Source organism: Mauremys reevesii, linkage group 8, assembly GCF_016161935.1.
Source record: "Mauremys reevesii isolate NIE-2019 linkage group 8, ASM1616193v1, whole genome shotgun sequence".
NCBI lineage: Eukaryota > Metazoa > Chordata > Testudines > Geoemydidae > Mauremys > Mauremys reevesii.
The window spans coordinates 34,482,457-34,501,394 of NC_052630.1; the positions used below are offsets into that span (position 1 = coordinate 34,482,457).

General features: G+C 46.8%; 1 long non-coding RNA gene across 2 annotated transcripts; it reads right to left on the reverse strand.

Annotated features, from left to right (window-relative positions):
* Window positions 1-185: 185 nt before the first annotated feature.
* Window positions 186-18,100, reverse strand: LOC120371174. 2 transcript variants are annotated; one of them, XR_005584182.1, is made up of 6 exons: window positions 17,632-18,100; window positions 6,311-6,662; window positions 5,604-5,653; window positions 3,967-4,211; window positions 2,100-2,335; window positions 186-1,252 (listed from the first exon to the last, which is right to left on the reverse strand). It is a non-coding gene; the product is annotated as an uncharacterized LOC120371174 (long non-coding RNA). The 2 variants fall into 2 exon arrangements; XR_005584181.1 differs by lacking the exon at window positions 17,632-18,100 and adding an exon at window positions 9,932-10,511.
* Window positions 18,101-18,938: the final 838 nt, after the last annotated feature.

Sequence of the window (18,938 nt, forward strand, 5' to 3'; positions counted from 1 at the left end):
AATCTATAACTTAGATTTTATCCAAAAATCACACTGATGCTAATCCTTTAGTATCTAAAATCTAAAGGTTTGTTTATAGAAAGAAAGGTGAGAGTTAAAATTGGTTAAAGGAATCCATTACATACAGTAAATGGCAAAGTTCTTGGTTCAGGCTTGTAGCAGTGATGGAATAAACTACTGGCTTAAGTCAAATCTCTGGAGTACATCCATTCAGTCCATTGTTCAGAGCTTCAGTGTGTAGCAAAGTTTCTCCAAAGCTAAGAAGCAGGATTGAAGACAAAGGGGAGGTGTTCCCAGGGCCTTTTATAGCTTTTGCCATGTGGCGGGCATCCCATTGTTCTTATTGTGAAAAATTACAGCAACAAGATGGAGTTTGGATTTACATGGGCAAATCACATGTTCATGCTCAATTTCCCTCCATGAGCCACTTAATTTGAATAGTCCCTCCAAGATTTGCTGGCTAGCTAACGTGGGGCGTTACCCCAGGAGCAAACATTTGAAATCCAAGTATAGAGCCAATACTTATAACTTCAAATACAAAAATGATATATGCATACAGATAGCATAATCATAATCAGCAAATCATAATCTTTTCATAGACCCCCTCACTCGACAACCTTTGTACAATATTAGCTGCAAATATATAACAGTGGTTGGAACAATGATCTGTATGATCATATTTTAATCAGATAACTTTACAAGCAGTACGGGAAAAAACATTTGGTCAGTGGTCGTAGTTCACATGAGATATACATGCATATTGTGTGCCCAGAGCAGGTTCACAAAGTTCTGCTCTCCACAGAGGTATAAATGTTCTGTAACATGCACTCTACCATTCAAACACCACAGGACCCTATTGATTTTTTTTCCGCTTTCTCTCTCTCTACAGGGGAGATAAAACAGAATTTCATACAGAGAAATTGCTCAATCTTCATTCACGTTATAGGCAATAGCCGGCTGGCCTCTTCCCCCACTATAGCAAGTACCCTCCACTTCTGGAGGGGGTGGAGATCATGTTGGTGAATAACTTCACAACCTACTGCACTCATCTGCCCTTTGCGAGAGAAAGGCCTTATTCAAAAAGGCAGAGCCAGGTCCACAGATCCTCAGTGTGGGGTAGTCACCTGGCTGTAGAGGTAAGGGCAGAATCAGAGTTGATTGGACTGCTGATGAGAGACTAGTTCCCATATTTTGGAGCCCCTCCCTGTTTTCAGCATCCTGTAGCTATTGGCAGGGCAGTGGAATCCAGCACCTATCATGAACGAGAGAATTTGTAACAAAACAAACAAAAAACCTTGAAGGGGTTCTTGGTCTCCTGCATGAAATTACTACAGCACCTTCATGTCATCCCCCCTCTGCTCTCCCCTCACTCACTGCTCAGATAACAAGTGAGGAAGATGGTGGAGAAAGACATAGGCTGTGTCCCTCCAGAGGGTGCAGGAGTGGTTTGTGCCTTGTGCACTCCAGCCACCACATCCGCTGGGCCAGAAAGGTTTTGCTTTGGCTGCCATACCCTGACCCAGGAGCCGGTTCCCCAGGAGTTCCTCACCAGCGGGGATCTGACAGCTGGGCCACAAATGTCATGAAGGATGGTGGAAAGATTGAGAGCCTTTTGGGCACTGGAGGCAATTACAGCAAAGGCCCGTGGTCCAATGTGGAGAAATCCTCCAGAGACAGAGCAAGGAGCAGCCCCTAACACCATTTTGCAGCACGGGTCTGATCGTTTGCCTCTCCTTTCCCTCATCGGGCAATTTGGTTGGTCTCCTGCCCTTAGCTCCAAGGAAAGTCAGGAATTCTGCATGGAGGGGAAAAGGGACTCTTTCCCTGAGGAAGAAATTCTCTCTTGGCTAGGGAGCTCTCAGATTTGGTGCGAAGAGTGCCTTTATGTCAGAGGCCACCATCTTGTGAGCCCCAGGCAGCAGCTGCAGTGTCCCCTTAAAGGCCTTGTACCCACTCTCAAAGGAGCAAAGATAAAGAGATGCCTGTTAGCAGAAGAGATTCTTAGGACTCAGGTTCCCAATCCCCATGTCCCCTAAGGAGTAAAATTAAAGGGAAAATGGGTTCAGGAAATTACCTCAGAAACTTAGGAGAAAACTGACCTGTTCTTCTGGGAATAGTAGTTCCTCTGTCTTCTCTCCAGCAGGTGCCAGAGCTAAAAGCACTGCTGACCAGGTTTTTATACTTGGAAAGAAAAAGCATTTTAAAAAAGGGTTTGTGTCTGGTTCTGCTTCGTCATAACATTTATGTTCATCCTTGTCTTCATGGACATCACCAATGAAAAAGAAGGCTAGGCAATCTGTTCAGTCTAGTTCCAAGAGCAGTTCCAAGAGCAGTTCTGAAAAATGGGACAAGATCAGATCAGCAATTACCCCCCCTGAGGAGGTGCCTGAGGACATTAGATAAGCACCTTCATGAGCATTCTAGGGATGACCATGTCCTGCATAGGGATAGTGCCTTGGACAAGAATGCATATGGGACTTTCCAGAGTTTCCTGCTGTCTCTTCCCCACCATTTTCTGATTATTTTTTTTCTTTCCATACTGGATAGTGAATGTTACATCATTTGTGTTGATATCTCTGGTTTGGTGGATGGGTCCAGAGAAATTCCAGGGAGGGATGGCAATGGTGGAGCCAGAGAGGTCTGTTGGGAAACATCTGGAGCATTTTCTGAGAAGTTGGTAGCCCAAGGAACATGGTCCTTCTCAGAATGACTTTTTTTTCCTAGAGCTGAAGGCAATAAAGTATGTGTAGTGAGGAGGAGTGTCCTCTCACAGACCCAGAGGAGGAGAGACCACTCACTGAGCCCTGGTAGGCGGAACCAGGCCACGTTCATCCCTCCCACTGGAAGTCAGTGGGTGGGACAGGAAGTATAAAAGGCGGGTCTGGGAGCTCAGTTGTGCTGCAGCTGCCGAAGGAGCCAGATGCCTCCTCCTGAGCTGGGAGACTGCCGCAGCCCCTGCAGAGCTGAAAAATGGTCAAATCTGCTGGAGCCACCCGCTGACCAAGCCACAGAGGAGTTGTTGGGACTACCATGGGCCTTCTACCCTGACGACCCTCTAGGGATCTAGTTACACCCAGAGGGGGAGGTAGGAAGTAGCCCAGGGAAACTAGACAACACTAGACACCCGACCTGTGGGGTGGCAGTACTCTCCCTCCTTAGGCCAGGAGGCCTGCATCAAGCTACAATCTACCAAGCTAAGACACTAAGCTCTGTGAATCCTGCCTGAGCCTCCTTGACTGTATCTGGGTGCTCCACCCCTGCCTGAGGACTTGTTGCCCACCCTGACAAAGGGCTTTGACTCCGAACTGTTTGTTGCTCAACCCTAAATACAGGCCCCGAGCTAGAGACTTATTACCCTGCACCACTAAGGGCTTGGACTCCTAATGGTGTTTGCTACTCTGCCCTGACTGCAGGCCGAGCCCCAGGCTGTGTGTTGCCATGCTAATTCCCCAACAGTGGGTGGCACATAAGGCGGAGTGGCCACCCATGGACCATGGGCAGCAGGGACCACCACCACCAACCCAATACAGTATGCTAGCCAACAACTGGCCCCAGCATTGCCAAAATGGTTATGTTCTGATAATGACAGACAATATGTTGGCAATGACATATGTAAACCTTTGGGATGGAAGGGAGGAGGTGGTGGTTAAGGGATCTTAAAAAAAAAAAAAAGGAAGCAACATGTCTCCACCCACTACAATTTAGGGCCTGGCATATCAAGGGTACTGGCAATGCAAAGGCCAACTGTCTGAGCAAAAAAAAAAAAAAGTAAAAAAAAAAAAATCAGGTGGAATGGACTCTTCAGGATGCATCCTTCCGAATGATCATCAAAAGTTTTGGAGCTCCAATTCTAGATCTTTTTGCATCCAAGGCAAACCTGGAAGATTCACGAATACTTTACAAGAAAAAGGGAGCCGGGAGCCCTAGGCATAGATGCCCTGTTGCTCAAGTGGCCAGAAGGCTTACTTTATGCTTTTCCTCCAATGCTCATCACCACCGGGATAATACAGAAGATCAGAAAGGAGGTCTGCCAAACTCATGAGCATGTCAGTGGATCCACTATTGTTCCAAATCCAATGCCAGGTTTTTTATCCCAGTGGCTAGTTCTTCACAAAGATCCAAGCAAGTTAAATTTAGCAGCTTGGCATTTGAAAGGAGGTTTCTAGAATGAAAGGGTTACTCTTCTGGTCTCATTGAAACTTTGTTAGCATCTAGGAAAGAACAACAAAACAGGACTTACTCGAGGATCTGGTCTAAATTCAAAGTCTGGTGTCCAGACAGACACATTTAGCATCATGTAGCCAAAATATCTCATGTTCTGGAGTTTACAAGATTGTTTGATATCAGGTTGCAGGCCAATACCTTCAAAGTTCACATTTCTGCATTGTTTTCAGTTTTGAGTATATGCAGAAAATCTTCCATTTCCTACCAAAAGGGCATATGTTGCTTCCTTAGAGCAATTCAGCTATTCCGCCATTCTAAAGGTACATAGAGCTTGGTTTTGGGATTTGAACGTTGTGCTCAATGCCTTCATGCACATGCCCTTTGAACCCATGAAATCAGTTTCATTGTATTACCTGACTATCCAAGTAACCTTTTTGAGTGCTATTACTTTGGCAAAAAGGGTGTCAGAGTTGGAAGCTTTGTCAGTTGATCCATCCTACTGCATCTTTCACAAAGAAAAGGTCGTTTTGAGAATGGATTGCACCTTTATTCCCAAAAGTAAATTCAGTTTTTCGCTGAGCACGAGAGCTCATTGCCTTCTTTTTGTCTGCATCCTCCTCACCCAAAGCAGAAACCAGGGCATTTGTGGGGTGCAAGACAAGCCTGAATGCTTTATCTGAAAGGAACAGAGCATGAGCAAAACAGCCTTCCTGATCTTATTTCATCTGAGGGACAAAAGAGGTGCTAAAGGCATCTACAGCATCAGTCTCACAGTGGATATGCTGGCACATTGCTGAGGTGTATAGAGCAAAAAGGACTCAATCCTCCAGTGGGCACCAGAGCTCACTCAGTACAAGTGGCAGCAGCGTCCTGGGCTGAGAATGGGCAGGGCCCTTATGATATCTGTAAAGCTGCAATTTGGTCATCCCTGCGTACATTTACCAAGTTTCACAAGATAGTCTTTGGCTAATGCAAGCTTTGGCAGGCGGGTCCTGCATGCTGTGGTAGTGCCTTCAACTAAGGGAATCCTTTCTCTCTGGGTACATATAATGGTGTGGCACCCACTTCTCACAAGCGCCCCTTCTAGCCAGGTGTGTCTGCAGTCTTTAAACAGTCCCAGTATCGGGCCATACCCCCAAGGCTTTTTCCCTGAAGGCAATGGTTTCGCCTTCTCTGTGCCTCGTCCATCAGGAATGGCACTATGCGAGCCACCCAAGTCAACTCTTCCCATCCTGATGCCTTTGCCACCTGCTCAAAGGTCTGGAGGAAAGCCTTAGGTCATCATGTGGTCTGGCCTTTGCCAGGCCCAGAGGCAACCAACCACCAGTTCCAACACCAACTTAGTTCCCGGGTGTGGCATGAACCAACCACTCAGTATCCACACTGAGGATTTGTGGACCTAGCCCTGAGAGAGAATGGGAGAATTTGTGATCGTTTACCTGAATTTTTTCTTGTCTTTGAAGGGTTAATTCCATAGATCTGGCCCTACCTGAAACAGGGAGATCTGTTCAATTTATGGCTGAAGTTCTGAGGTAGTTAAATTTTTTTCTTGTTGCTCAGAATTTCTCTTGAGTATTTTTGCAGCATGAGGACACGAGATTTGGTTTTTCTTTCACAGTCTAGAGGGGCTGGCTTTGGAAGCATCTCAAAACAGACGGGATCTCCAGATGGTGGAGACTAGTCCCTTGTCAGCCATGCAATCAACTTTGATTATGCCAGTACAGGGGTGGCACTCACCTCTTGGGACCTCTCCTTGGTGGAGTGTGTATGCGGCCTTTCTCTCCCTGTAGCCTTTGGGCTCAGGTCCTTAATTAGTCCCGTAGTCTTTATATGGTCTCACCCCTGGTATTGAGCCATACTCCAGGGTGCCCTCTCTGGAGGCAATGTCCTCACCCTCTCTAGGCCTTTCTGGTCCCAGCTCTCCTACTGGGCCACTAAAGAGTTCAGTTCCCCTTCTGGGGTGTATTAAAATCCTGGTCACTTCCCCAGTGGCCAGTGGAGGTACCCAGGCCAACCCACTACTCTGGGTCCCAGCCCAGGGACCCTATAGATAGCATCTGTCCACCATATCTCTTTATTTACACTGCTTCACTGCTATGAATCTCTAGGCCACTCCCCACAGCCCCAGCACATTCTTCACCCTTACCTCAGGGCCTTGTCCTGGTTGAATCCCAGCAGCCAGCCCGGAGTGCATTCTCGCTCCTAACAGTCTCTGCCAGCACTGCTCTGTCTGAGGTCCTGTAGCTCCTTCAGCCAGCCAGGCACCCCTTCCATGTTCCTCCAGCTCCAGCAAGGAACTAAACTTGTTCTGGCCCTGCAGCTCTTTTTATACTAGCCTGCTGGGCCCTGATAGGCTGCAGGGGAGGCAGCCACTCTAGGTCACTTGGAGGACTCCACTCTGTCTTTTTCTAGGACGGGGTGTGGTAAGATTGCCAGGCCCTCTGGAGGGCCTCAAAGGGTCTGGTACAGTCCATCACACTGTGCTATAGTAAAAACAGCTGAAATTGGACATGCAGGGGTATTTGAATTAGTACATTGAATATGCTCAGTAAAAATGTTGCTAAGTTGTAAGATGCATAACTCAGGAGAGAAATTTCTTACAGAATTTCAGTGCATGTGCATGTAATGACCTCTCCTTCTCCCATGGGTTATCATCAGCATTTGAACTCAGAGCATTCAGCACTAAAAACCAGATTTTTAAAGGTATTTAATCTTTTAATTGACTTTGAATGGGACTTAGGCTCCTACAAGTGGGATTCAGAACAGAGACTTAGGCTGAGCATTGTAGCATCTCACTTTTGGTGCCCTACTGCCCAATGAAATTCACAACTCCAACTTAGGTGACAAGGATTGGTGTACAATGCATTGAGAGAGTTAGGCACCTAATATACTGGCTTCTGTGAAGCCCTGTTTTAAGTGTGGAAGCTAGCCAATAGGAAATACCAAAGAGAGGGGCGAGGCCTAAGCCCCACCCTTCAAAGGGGGTATTAAATATTTACTGGGCCAGAGAAAGATTGACTGACTTTATAGCCCAGTGGTTAGGGCCTGAAGCTGGGATGAGGGAGACCAAAGTTCCTACTCTACAGACAATTTAAGTACAGTATACTATACAAAATGGAACAGCTTCAACAGGAGAGAATGAGAGAGACCCATCCTACAGCTGGGAGACCAGAGTTCAAATCCTCTTATTTTTTTATTTTTTATTTTTACACACACACACACACAGATTTGAACTCAGGTTTTCCAGATCCTTGATGATACCTCTAATCACTGGGCTATTGGGTATCATCCATTGGCTGTGTTTTGTGCACAGCCAGATTTGGTAGATATGCCCCAAGACAACCTCTGCGCACATCTACTGGATTAGTTCTTGCAGGAGAGAGAGGCAGGGAAATGCCTACTTTGTGAATCCCACTGGAGATAGGTGCCAAGCAGCTGGGTGGTGTCAGGACCAAGGGGATGTGCACATCCCCACCAGCACAAAGGTAGGCACCAAGGGGACTTTTCCAGTGGAAACTTAGGCCTTACTGAGTTTAGGTGCCTACAGCATTAGGCAGTAGCTGAGCACAGGATTTGAGGATTTGAATTTAGACGCCGTATGTGGAAATTAGGTGCCTATGTCCCTCTTGTGAATGACACCCCCTAAACACCTAAATCACTTCTGAATATGGGACTTAATGGTCTAAGTCACTTAGGGGCTGCATTGCCTAAATACCTTTTAAAAATATAGGCCCAGGGCCCCAATTCAACAAGGTACTTAAGCATGGGTCTAACTTGAAGCACATGACTGATCCCTCCCAGTGAAGTTACCAGGACTTGCTTAAAACTAGACATATGCTAAGCGCCTTGCTGAACCAGGACCTACAAACATGGGTCTTGACCACTTGAGCTACAGGAATCATGGCTTTGGAGCTATGCTCCGGCTATGCTCCAGCTCCAGGCAAAAACCTGCATCTCCACTGCTCCGGAGCTGCTCCGCCTCCAGGCTCTGCAACAAAGCCCTGTCAGGAATAACTCCTCTAGCAGTTATCTTGCCATCTTATGTGGACCAACCACTAGAGGGGGATATGAAACACACTAAGTCAGTGTGTTAAATGTGCACTACGTGTGAATTACGCAGTTGAAGATGTGCTTAAGGTGACTTGCAAAAGAAATAAGAAATGAGTGTATGCCCCTTTTCCTTCATTTTGATTTGGAAAGAAGCTCTGAAGCTTTTATTTTTTTTTTGGCATGTTTTTACATCAGAAATTGAAATTTAATAATTAAAGATATACCAATCTCCTAGAACTGGAAGGGACCTTGAAAGGTCACTGAGTCCTGCTCCCTTGCCTTCACTAGCAGGACCAATTTTTGCCCCAGATCCCCAAGTGGCCCCCTCAAGGATTGAACTCACAACCCTGGGTTTAAGCAGGCCAATGTTCAAACCACTGAGCTATCCCTTATCAATCTTGTTAATGCTTTTTTTTTCTAGAAGACTTTAATCAAACTGGGCAACTAGCAGTTTTATGATAGAACAGATGCCAAGCAAGTGAAATGTAACGAAGTGAGAGGTGAAATGATCAAGTCACTTGCTGAGCACCCCGGGGGTGCTCAGTACCTTTGAAAATCAAGCACTAAACCTCTTGTGCCTCACTCTCCTACCTGTGAAATGTAGATCACACTTCCCACAGCGGTGTTGTGGTGATACTTTTATTAATGTCTGAGAGTCACTCAGATACTATGAAGATGGGGGCCATATGATGACCGAGACAGAGGGCGATCTAGAGCAGTGGTTCTCAAACTAGGGCCACCGCTTGTTCAGGGAAAGCCCCTACCGGGCCGGTTTGTTTACCTGCCATGTCCGCAGGTTCGGCTGATCGCAGCTCCTGAACAAGCGGCAGCCCTAGTTTGAGAACCACTGATCTAGAGACAGGGGAGTTGTCAAAAAAATCCTGCCTCCTGAGATTTTGGAGCTGTGATTAGCCTTTGGCTCTGTCCATCAAGGAGATTCTAGGAGACAGTTGGGCACCTCAAAACATTATCTCCCCCTGCCTAGCTGCTACCCCCAGTCCTTCCCCACAGGGACTTTAATGGCTCCTCCTGTCTGGCTGCTTCTAGCAACTTCCCCCCAAGCTTGTGCCTTCCCTTCTCCCCATTCTTCGGTCCTGGTAAGGAGAAGTTCACAAGCACTTTTCCACCAGGCAGGATCAGGCTGCAGCCACCACTGTGGGGCTGGCTGGGCAACCAATGAGAATGAGCTCTCCACAAAATGAGCACTTGAGACATTGGTGGCGGGTATAATAGGCTAGGGAAGGCTTGGCCTCCCCTGGTGCAGCCACCACCAGATGCCTGGGCCATGGTGGCTCTGCCTGCACTCTGCATCTTTCTGTCCCTGCTCTGCCTCTTCCTTGAGGCCCCCACGGGCACCTGACTGAGTCCCTCCTCTCCTCCATTCGATCCCCCCTCTGTGAAGGTCCCCGCTGCTCACCACGTCCCTCCTCTGTGAGGTGCCCCCCACTTGCTACATGCTTGTGGGCCTCGTGGGGGAAGGGGGTATGGAGAAGAGAAGGGATGTGGTGGGCAGCAGCAAGCGGGGCTAGGGCTGAAGTAGAGCAGGGGTGGGGCCGCGGGTGGAAGAGGCGGGACAGGAAGCTAGCCTCTCCCAGGGGAAGCTTCACCTGCTGCCCATGACTTGAGAGTTCTTCCTCTGATGTGCCAGGGGTGGGATTAGCCTTTGGTTTGGTTCTGAACATCATGCCCTCCCTCAGGGGACATCTGAGACTCCTACCTGGCACTTGTGAACTTTCCCAGCTCCTGAACTCCTCCTTCTTGGAACAATGGAGAGCAGGGAGCATCAGGGAAGGAGAGCAGATACTCATGCCATCCCATGGGGCTGCAAGCTAGGGATGAGTGTGATACACGGAAAAGTCTGAGTGAGGCTGTTATCTTTCTCTTTTGCAGGGAATAGGGTCCGTTCCTTAATGGCAACATGAAGAGGAGGAAAAGGCTAGAGAACGGGGTGAAAAGATAGCAGCAAATAGCCATAAACTGAATCAGAGTAGCAGAAACATCCCAGGAAAGGGAAAAAAACCTTTTTTATGAGGTGGTGGGTTTTTTTGTTTTAAATCAAGTATCAGGGAAGTAAGGGAAGGCAAAACAGGGAATGAGAACAGGGTTTCCATAGGGAGAACCCAAATGCAGAACAAAAGCACAGGAATTAATTGGAAATTCACCCTAAACTTGACCATCTGAGAAGAATTTCTAGAACATTATTGTAGGAAGGATGGGACTTGAAGGCAGCAAGAGAACAGCTGACTACTACAGTTCAGCATTCAGCTCAGGTAACAGTTACCAAGCCCCAGTATCAGTTTAGCCACTACCTCCACCAGGACTAGCAGCTCCTTCTGTCACATTGGTGACAAGTGCCGTTAGAACATTACTTCACATTCTGAACTTGATAACCAGAAGGGCTGGGTGAGAAAAAAGTGATCTATTGTTTTGGGAAGGAAAAACATGATTTTATCTCTGAAGGCACCATGCCTGCAATATTATGGAGCTTACTGCCCTTACCAATTCCAATAGATGGGGCCAAATTCATCCCCAAATAACTCCATTGATTCCAGGAATTTATCTGGTCTGTTGTGTTAATTAACAGAATTTTAAAGGTGAAGTGTTGCAGAGGTTAATGGTATAAACTGATTAATTTTACAACTACATTGTTAGCAAACTCTCATTGCACAAATCCTAGGTTATATGCAATTCCAGAGCCTGTGTTTGGGGGTTAAAGTTAACAGTGGGTGCTTATTGTTTTAAAATTCAAATTTCCCTTCTCCAGTTTGGAGGGTCTTTTCTGGTTCCTGGCTTCTCCAAAGTGAGTTAGTGATTGGGGTGCTTATAGCTGGGGCAAAAGCTGGTTGGGGAGCTACCCTAGAAACTGGGAAATCTGGGTTCAATTCCATATGCTGTCACAGACTTCCTCGGTGATTTTAATTGATTTCAATGGTAGTTAGGCACCTAAATACCTTTGAGCATCTGGGCCTTCGTGTCTCTGTTTTCCATCTGTAATTTTTTCCATCTGCAAATTGGGGATAATAGCACTTGCTACCTCAAGGGTCATTGCGAGGAAAAATATATTAAAGGTTGTGAGGTGCTGAGATACTATGGTTATGGGGGGCCATATAAGTAAATTAGCATGCTTTATTCCTCTTAACATTTCCCATCTTCTCCACAATTCCAAGTCAAACTAAGTGAAAGCCCATGCTGTCATACTGCTGTAATTTATAAAGTGTAAAAAAGCAGAAGATGGCTGAGAACTTAAAAATTGGATAGTGAGAGACTGCGAATCCCAGGGATGATCCCTGATGATATTCTTAACAAAAAGAGCCCTCAACCATGCCTGTAGTTGTTTCCATCACTTCACAATGACTCAACAGACATTCTAGGCTTCAGAATGACACACAGACCGAATGACAACACTGGAATCTTATTAGATAGATAGGGGTGTATGGAGAGAGAGAGAGAGAGATGTGTATGGGGATTGTGATGGGGTGCTTCCAGCAGCACCCTGATCACTGACATTGCCTGCAGGCTCAGCTGAGGGCAGTTACACACTTTCTGGTGGGGGATTGTGAGTATCTGGGTGACAACCACCGGGCTAACAAGGATTGGGGAGAATATAAGGGGAGGAAACAGGAAGCAAGGCGTAGCTCAGGAGGCGGCTCACAGGGTGAACCTGGGCTGGGGAGCGAGTGTTGCAGGGAAGCCTACCATAGGTGCTAGAACTAGAGGTGCAGGGGGTGTGGCAGCACCCTGTCATCTGAAGTGGTTTCCATCATATACAGGGTTTACAGTTTTGTTCAATGCTTTTCAGCACCCCCACTATAAAAATTGTTCTAGTACCTATGAAGCCTATCCTTGGTGTACGCCTGTATTGCCTGGTATTCCTATGTAAGGGGAATAAATATACACCTTGGTGAAAGATAAACAGCCTGCGGTACATTTGTGACTGAAACCATCTGAACTAGTCAGGCACTGTGGATCACCAGGTGGTGATGGAGATGCCCTGTGACAGGGATGGATAGATAGCTGTGTTGGTTGCTTTTTGGTGTCTGCATGGAATTTAATATGTTGGTTTTCACCTATAAAGCCCTTACTGACTTGAGACTGGTCTTCTTGAGGGACCACCTTTCCCTCCGAGCCCTACTGCCACAGTTACAAGCAGAGATGCTAGAGCCCCCTTGGACTAAATAAGAGAGAATGATGCTGTCTAGGAGTTCTCTGTGAAGGGCCTTCAACATAGAATCTACTTCTGGTCTAAACTAGCCTTCATGGCCGTCTGCAAGGAACATCTCTTTGCCCAGGCCTTTGGAGGAAAGAGATCATAATAAAGGCTCTTGGGATGGACAGTACTGTCAGGCTTGATTTTGCTGTGGTTGGTTATTTTTGGCTTGGGAGCAGACAGCAGCTGTGGCTCTGCTTTTGTTGATTGCATTCTTAAATATTGGCAGAAGCACCTAGAGTGTACGATAGGTGCTTGTTTGAACATATATTGCTTTAAATCAAAATAAATTAAAAATGAATGGGCAGAATGTGATGCTGAACATCAGTAAACAGGACTGAGATGTTCTATCCATTCAGTTGGCTAGACCCTCTAATCATGACTATGCTTAATGTTAAGTCCCACTGACTTCAAGTTAAGCACATGCAATTGGGACCTTCACTCCTTGCTCACAGGATCTTTTATTTTCTTTAGAACTGTTTATAGTTACAATGCCACTCATGCTTGACCTCCCATGCACACATGTAATGGGACAGACACGGATATCTTCTTTGGAGGTCTTAAGAGTTACAAAAATTAATATGAAACATTTTCAGCATTCAGAAAACAAAAGAATAATAGCTAAAAATTGAAAAACCTGCCTGCAGGGCTGGAAGCCCAACCACAACAGCATAAGAACTCAAAAGAAAATCTAACAGTGAGTTGCAACTGAACGGTCTCATTCCACAGTGCCAAGATGGCCGAGGAGAAAGAAATATTATAAACAGTGAAAATGTTAGATTATTATAACTGAGAGATTTAAAAATGTCTATTTTAGTAACTCAGAGATTCAAGGAGAAGCATAGAGATTTGTAAGATTTAGAGGTTTTGAAGAGACTATAGACATAACTGTTTAAGGATTTTGTTTTTAATGTAATACCTATCTAGTCAGTGTCCATGTCACTATTTCTAGCCCTGGCTCTCTCTGTTTCTAGTTAGTCCAGCATAGGCTGCTCTTTTGTTTCTGATCTCACTCATGATGATCATCCATTCATACCTTGATGTTGTAGCTATGCAACTAGGAAGAGATTATATGGCTCAAAAGATTGGTAGAAAGACACAGCTCATGGTTACTGGTTTGACTCCATCCCTGAGTGGTAGGGATCAAAAGGTACTATCTGACTCTTTGATGAGAGCCTACATGAAATCAAACGCACAGGTGTCATGTGTATATCACTCACAAAACTACCACTAATCTTCACTGTTATTGGTGCTCTTGATGGAGAGGCCAACAAGTGAATGGAACTTTCCTTTCACTGCTAAAAGTGGTAATCTTCAGGGCACACTCTAGGAGAATCTTGCATTACTGCTATATATGCTGTAACTGCTCTGTGTATAGAAAACTTCATTCTCCAGGCCTCTCAAACAGACTAGTGCTTTTCACAAGCATTAAATTTGCTTAAATAATTTAATGATTGGTTTTCCTTACTACAACAATGCTTTATTGACAAGTTCAATAAGCTCGAGGCTTGACACATTAGGATTTTTTTTAATACTGTAGGTAAAATATGGCTTGCTTGATATCTTTATAATAGCTGTAAAATGATCTGCTGGGTATGCTTTCATCTAAAACTAGTCACTTTGTGGTTAAAAAATGCAAGTCTACTATGAATCACAGAATTTTGCCTCGAGCCTTGAAAGGCATAATTTAGCCCGTTAGAGCCATTTTAGCAGTTAAAACGAGCGGCCAGAAATATTTTTCCTGTCGTTTGACACACTTCTGGGGTATTTCCATTTTCTGTTATGGGCTGCTCTCACCCCTTTCGTGCAAAGTTCCGTATCATCTCCACTCCTCACCATTTCTGAGTGTTGATGAATAAGGGCTTGACCCTGCTCTCATTGAAGTCAATGGCAGAACTCCCAATGAGTTCAGTGGTGAAGGATCAGCCCCCTAAATCCCTTGACAGGGCAGCTGTGTATTTGCACAGCTTAAAAATCCACCTGTCTACTCCGATGCCCATTTTTAGGTGTGCAGGTAGAACCCAATGTAAAAACTCTGGATCTATGTTCATATACACACAAAAAGTAACTAATCAGCACTCAAGAACAACCCTTTTTATAACAAGAAGTTATAGTGCAGGTATAATAGAGAGTTAAAAACAGCAAAGGGCATTTGTTTCAAGCTACCAGGGTTTATAGACTGACTTTAACATCATGCTCATCTAGTCTAACCTCCTGCTCATTTATAATACAACAGTGATAACACCTCAAGATTGTCCTTTCCCATGACTCATTCTTTTTTCGGTAATGCGTAAGATGTGATGCAAAGACAAAGGGATAAAGACAACACTGGGGTAGATGGGAGCAATTTCTTTTGACAGAGCTGCCCTTGCTTATACCAGCAGCAAATTCAGGTTAAAGGTTGTAAACTTTTTGGGGCAGACACACTGTTTTTCTATATGTGAGTATGGCACCTAGCATATGGCCCCCCACCCTAACTGAAGTCTTTAAGAGCTATACAAATAATTAGTAATTGTGGTAAGTCTAAGAGGACATCAGCAAGTCCTCCCGCTGCTAGTTTAACCTGAACCTGAGGGCAGTGATGAGCTGCCAAAATCTTAACAGGTTCCCTATAAAAAGTTCTGATTTAAGGGATGTGCCACAGTAGGTATTTTTTGTACCTTTCTCCATAAGAAGTGGCAATGCACTGAGTCATTGAGAGCCATACTTAACAATAAAAAATATGTCCGTATTTTCCCAGGAATTTTAAGTTTTAAAATTTCCTCCCGGACGGCGATTTAAGAACTAAAAAGCCTGACATGGCCAGGAAAAAATGGATGTATGTTAACCCCACCTAAAGTTTTTTTTTTAAAAAAGATGGGCCTGAACTAGAAATGAGCTCCATTTCACATGTGTGGGTCCCTGCCATTCCCTGGGGGTGTGCTAGGGTGACCAGATGTCCTGATTTTATAGGGACAGTCCTGATTTCTGGGTCTTTGTCTTATATAGGCTCCTATTACCCCCCACCCCATGCTGATTTTTCACACTTGCTGTCTGGTCACCGTAGGGTCCGCACATGTGTGGGTCCCAGCTGCTCCCTGTCCCCTTCATTGAAGCAGGTGTGCAGGGTTACTGCCCTGGGAACTGCAGGGTACCAGTGGACGTGGGGCCGGCTGCAGACAGGGGCGTGGGGCAGGGCTAGCTGGAGGCAGGGGGTTCAGGGCTGGCTGCTGACAGGGCAGGGCAGGGAGTGTGGGGCTGGCTGGTTTTGGGCAGGGCCGCAGGGGTGTGTGTCAGGGGTTGACTGGAGACAGAGGAGTGTGGGGCTGGCTGGCTGGCTTTGGGCAGGGCAGGGGGTGCGGCAGGGGCTGGCTGGAGACAGGTGTGTGGGGCTGGCTGGCTTTGGGCAGGGCTGCAGGGGTGTGTGTCAGGGGTTGACTGGAGACAGAGGAGCGTGGGGCTGGCTGGCTGGCTTCGGGCAGAGGTGTGTGTCAAGGGCTGGCTAGAGACAGGGCAGGGGGTGCGGCAGGGGCTGGCTGCAGGCAGGGCAGGGGGTGCGGAGCTGGCTGGAGACGGGTGTGTGGGGCTGGCTGGCTTTGGGCAGGGCTGCAGGGGTGTGTGTCAGGGGTTGGCTGGAGACAGGGCAGGGGGTGCGGCAGGGGCTGGTGTAGGCAAGGCAGGGGGTGCAGCAGGGGCTGGCTGCGGGCAGGGGTGTGTGTCGGGTTGGCTGGAGACAGGGCAGGGGGTGCAGCAGGGGCTGGCTGCAGGCAGGGCAGGGGGTGCTGGGCTGGTGCGGGCAGGGCAGGGGGTGCGGCAGGGGCTGGCTACAGGCAGGGCAGGGGGTGGCTGCAGGCAGGGTGGCGGGTACTCACGGGGAGAGCAGCTTGGAGCAGCCCGAGCAGCAGGACACAGCAGCCCAGGCCCAGCAGAGCAGCCGGGGACCCACCAGGCAGCAGTGGGAGCCTCAGGGTCAGGGTCGGGGTCGCACCAGCAGCAACAGGGCCCGTGCCCAGGGCCAGGCGGCAACCCACATGGATTCTGCAGTGCAGCGCCCCTGGCGGCCAGAGGAGGAATTACATCTCTTCCCAGCCAGAGCCCATCAAAGCCGCAGTGCCCCCTCGCAGGGAAACAGTTTAACAACCAGTTCTAAAACTGCTTCAAAATTTAACAACCAGTTTGCATGAACCGGCGCGAACTGGCTCCAGCTCACCACTGCCTGAGGGGAAGGAGAAACAGCAAACATTCCAGCATGTTACCTGGCAACCTGCCACTAGATTAGAAATGGGCATTAATCACAAATGGACATGTGGGATTAAACCCTAGAGACCCAACGTAAACCCTATCCTGGGTAAATCCTTGAAGCATTGTATCTGACTCAGACAGAGATCTTAAAGTTCTGTCCTTTTTGAGAAGTTTGGCAACATTTGTACGGTGTGTCATACCCAAGTGGTCTGAATTTGATTTGACTCACAGGGTGTTTGTATGCAGTGTTGTTGTAGCCATATTGGTCCTGGGATATTAGAGAAACAGGGGTTCTAACAACTTTTATTGGACAAACTTCTGTTGGAGTGAGAGGGACAAGCTTTTGATCATGTGACAAAGTGGCCAGTGTTGGTATGGGGAGGAGTCCCATGATTTTCTTGGCAGGGGGATGAGAACACCACCCCTTGCTCTGCTTTTGGGGCACCAAGGGCCAGGGCTGGCTTTAGGAAGTCTGGGGCCCAATTTCGAACAGTTTTGACAGGGCCCTGGCAAGGATAACTTTAAAAAAAAAAAAAAGTAAAAAAAACCACATGGGGCTTGTACTCACCGGGTGATGCTCTGAGTCTTTGGCGGCACTTCAGCGGTGGGTCCTTCACTCGCTCCGGGTCTTCGGCGGCAGGTTCTTCACTCGCTCCGGGTCTTCGGCAGCACTGAAGGACCTATTGCCAAAGTGCAGCCAAAGACCCAGAGCGAGTGACGGACCCACCGCCGAAGTGCCGCTGAAGACCCGGAGCACCGCTGGGTGAGTAAAAATTAAAAAGGCACCTCTAGCCAGGGAAGGGATTCTCACTGGGCGTGGGGCCCTCTTAGGCGCAGGGCCCGATTTGGGGGAATTGGTGGAATAGGCTTAAAGCCAGCCCTGCCAAGGACCCCCACTAGGAGCCCAGGAAGGTGGTAGAGGAGGGAAGGGTCTGGGTTTGCTCCTCACTCTGAGCCCCAGCCCCTCTCAACCTCTGTGGGTTTCTTACCCTCTTCCCCCTTGGTAGGATTCCTCTCCCAGTGTCAAGGACTGAGAGTGAATCACCCTGCTGTGCAAGGGCAGGGTCTCTCTTCCTCCATCTCTCTAGTCTTTCAATTCTCAGCAACACACCTCCAAACCTCTCTCTTTCCTCACTCTACCCTGTCGAGCTGAAGCAGGGTTTTTTATTAGGTCCCTGAGAGGGCATTAATTGGCTACAGGTGCTCCAATTAACCTGTAGTAACCTTCCCTAGACTACAGGGAACCATGCCTTAATTACCTAGGGCTTATATATCTCCCCTGGACACTCTCCCACTGATCCATCACAATGTACAGAAAGCTCTTCTTCAGGTCTGGAAAAGGTACAGTATCACAGCTAAATAGAAGATTAAATGGACAGTTTAGCACAAGTAGTTAGCACATAAGAATGGCCACACTGGGTCAGACAAAAGGTCCATCTAGCTCAGTATCTTGTCTTCTGACAGTGGCCAATGCCAAGTGCCCCAGAGGAAATGAACAGAACAGGTAACCATCAAGTGATCCATCCCCCCCTGTTGCCCATTCCCAGCTTCTGGCAAACAGCAGCTAGGAGACACCATCCCTGTCCATCCTGGCTAATTGCCATTGATAGACCTTCCTCCATGGACTTATCTAGTTCTTTTTTTAAGCCTGGCATAGTCTTGGCCTTCACAACATCCTCTGGCAAAGAGTTCCACAGGTTGACTGTGCACTGTATGAAAAAATACTTCCTTTTTTTTTTTAAATCTGCTGCCTATTAATTTCATTTGGTGACCCCTAATTCTTGCGTTATGAGGAGTAAATAACACTTTCTTATTTACTTTCGCCACATGATTTTATAGACCTCTATCATATCTCCCCTTAGTCATCCCTTTTCCAAGCTGAAAAATCCCACTCTTATTAATCTCTCCTCATATGGCAGCCGTTCCGTACAGCTAATAATTTTTGTTTCCCTTTTCTGAACCTTTTTCAATTCCTATATATCTTTTTTGAGATATACATCTGCATGTAGTATTCAAGATGTGGGTGTACCATGGACTTATATAGAGGCAATATGATATTTTCTGTCTTACTATCTATCCCTTTCTTAATGATTCTCAACATTTTGTTCACTTTTTTGAGTGCCGCTACACATTGACTGGATGTTTTCAGAGAACTATCCACAATGACTCCAAGATCTCTTTCTTGAGTGGTAGCAGCTAAGTTAGACCCCATCGTTTGATATGTATAGTTAGGATTATGTTTTCCAATGTATATTAGTTTGCATTTATCAACATTGAATTTCATCTGCCATTTTGT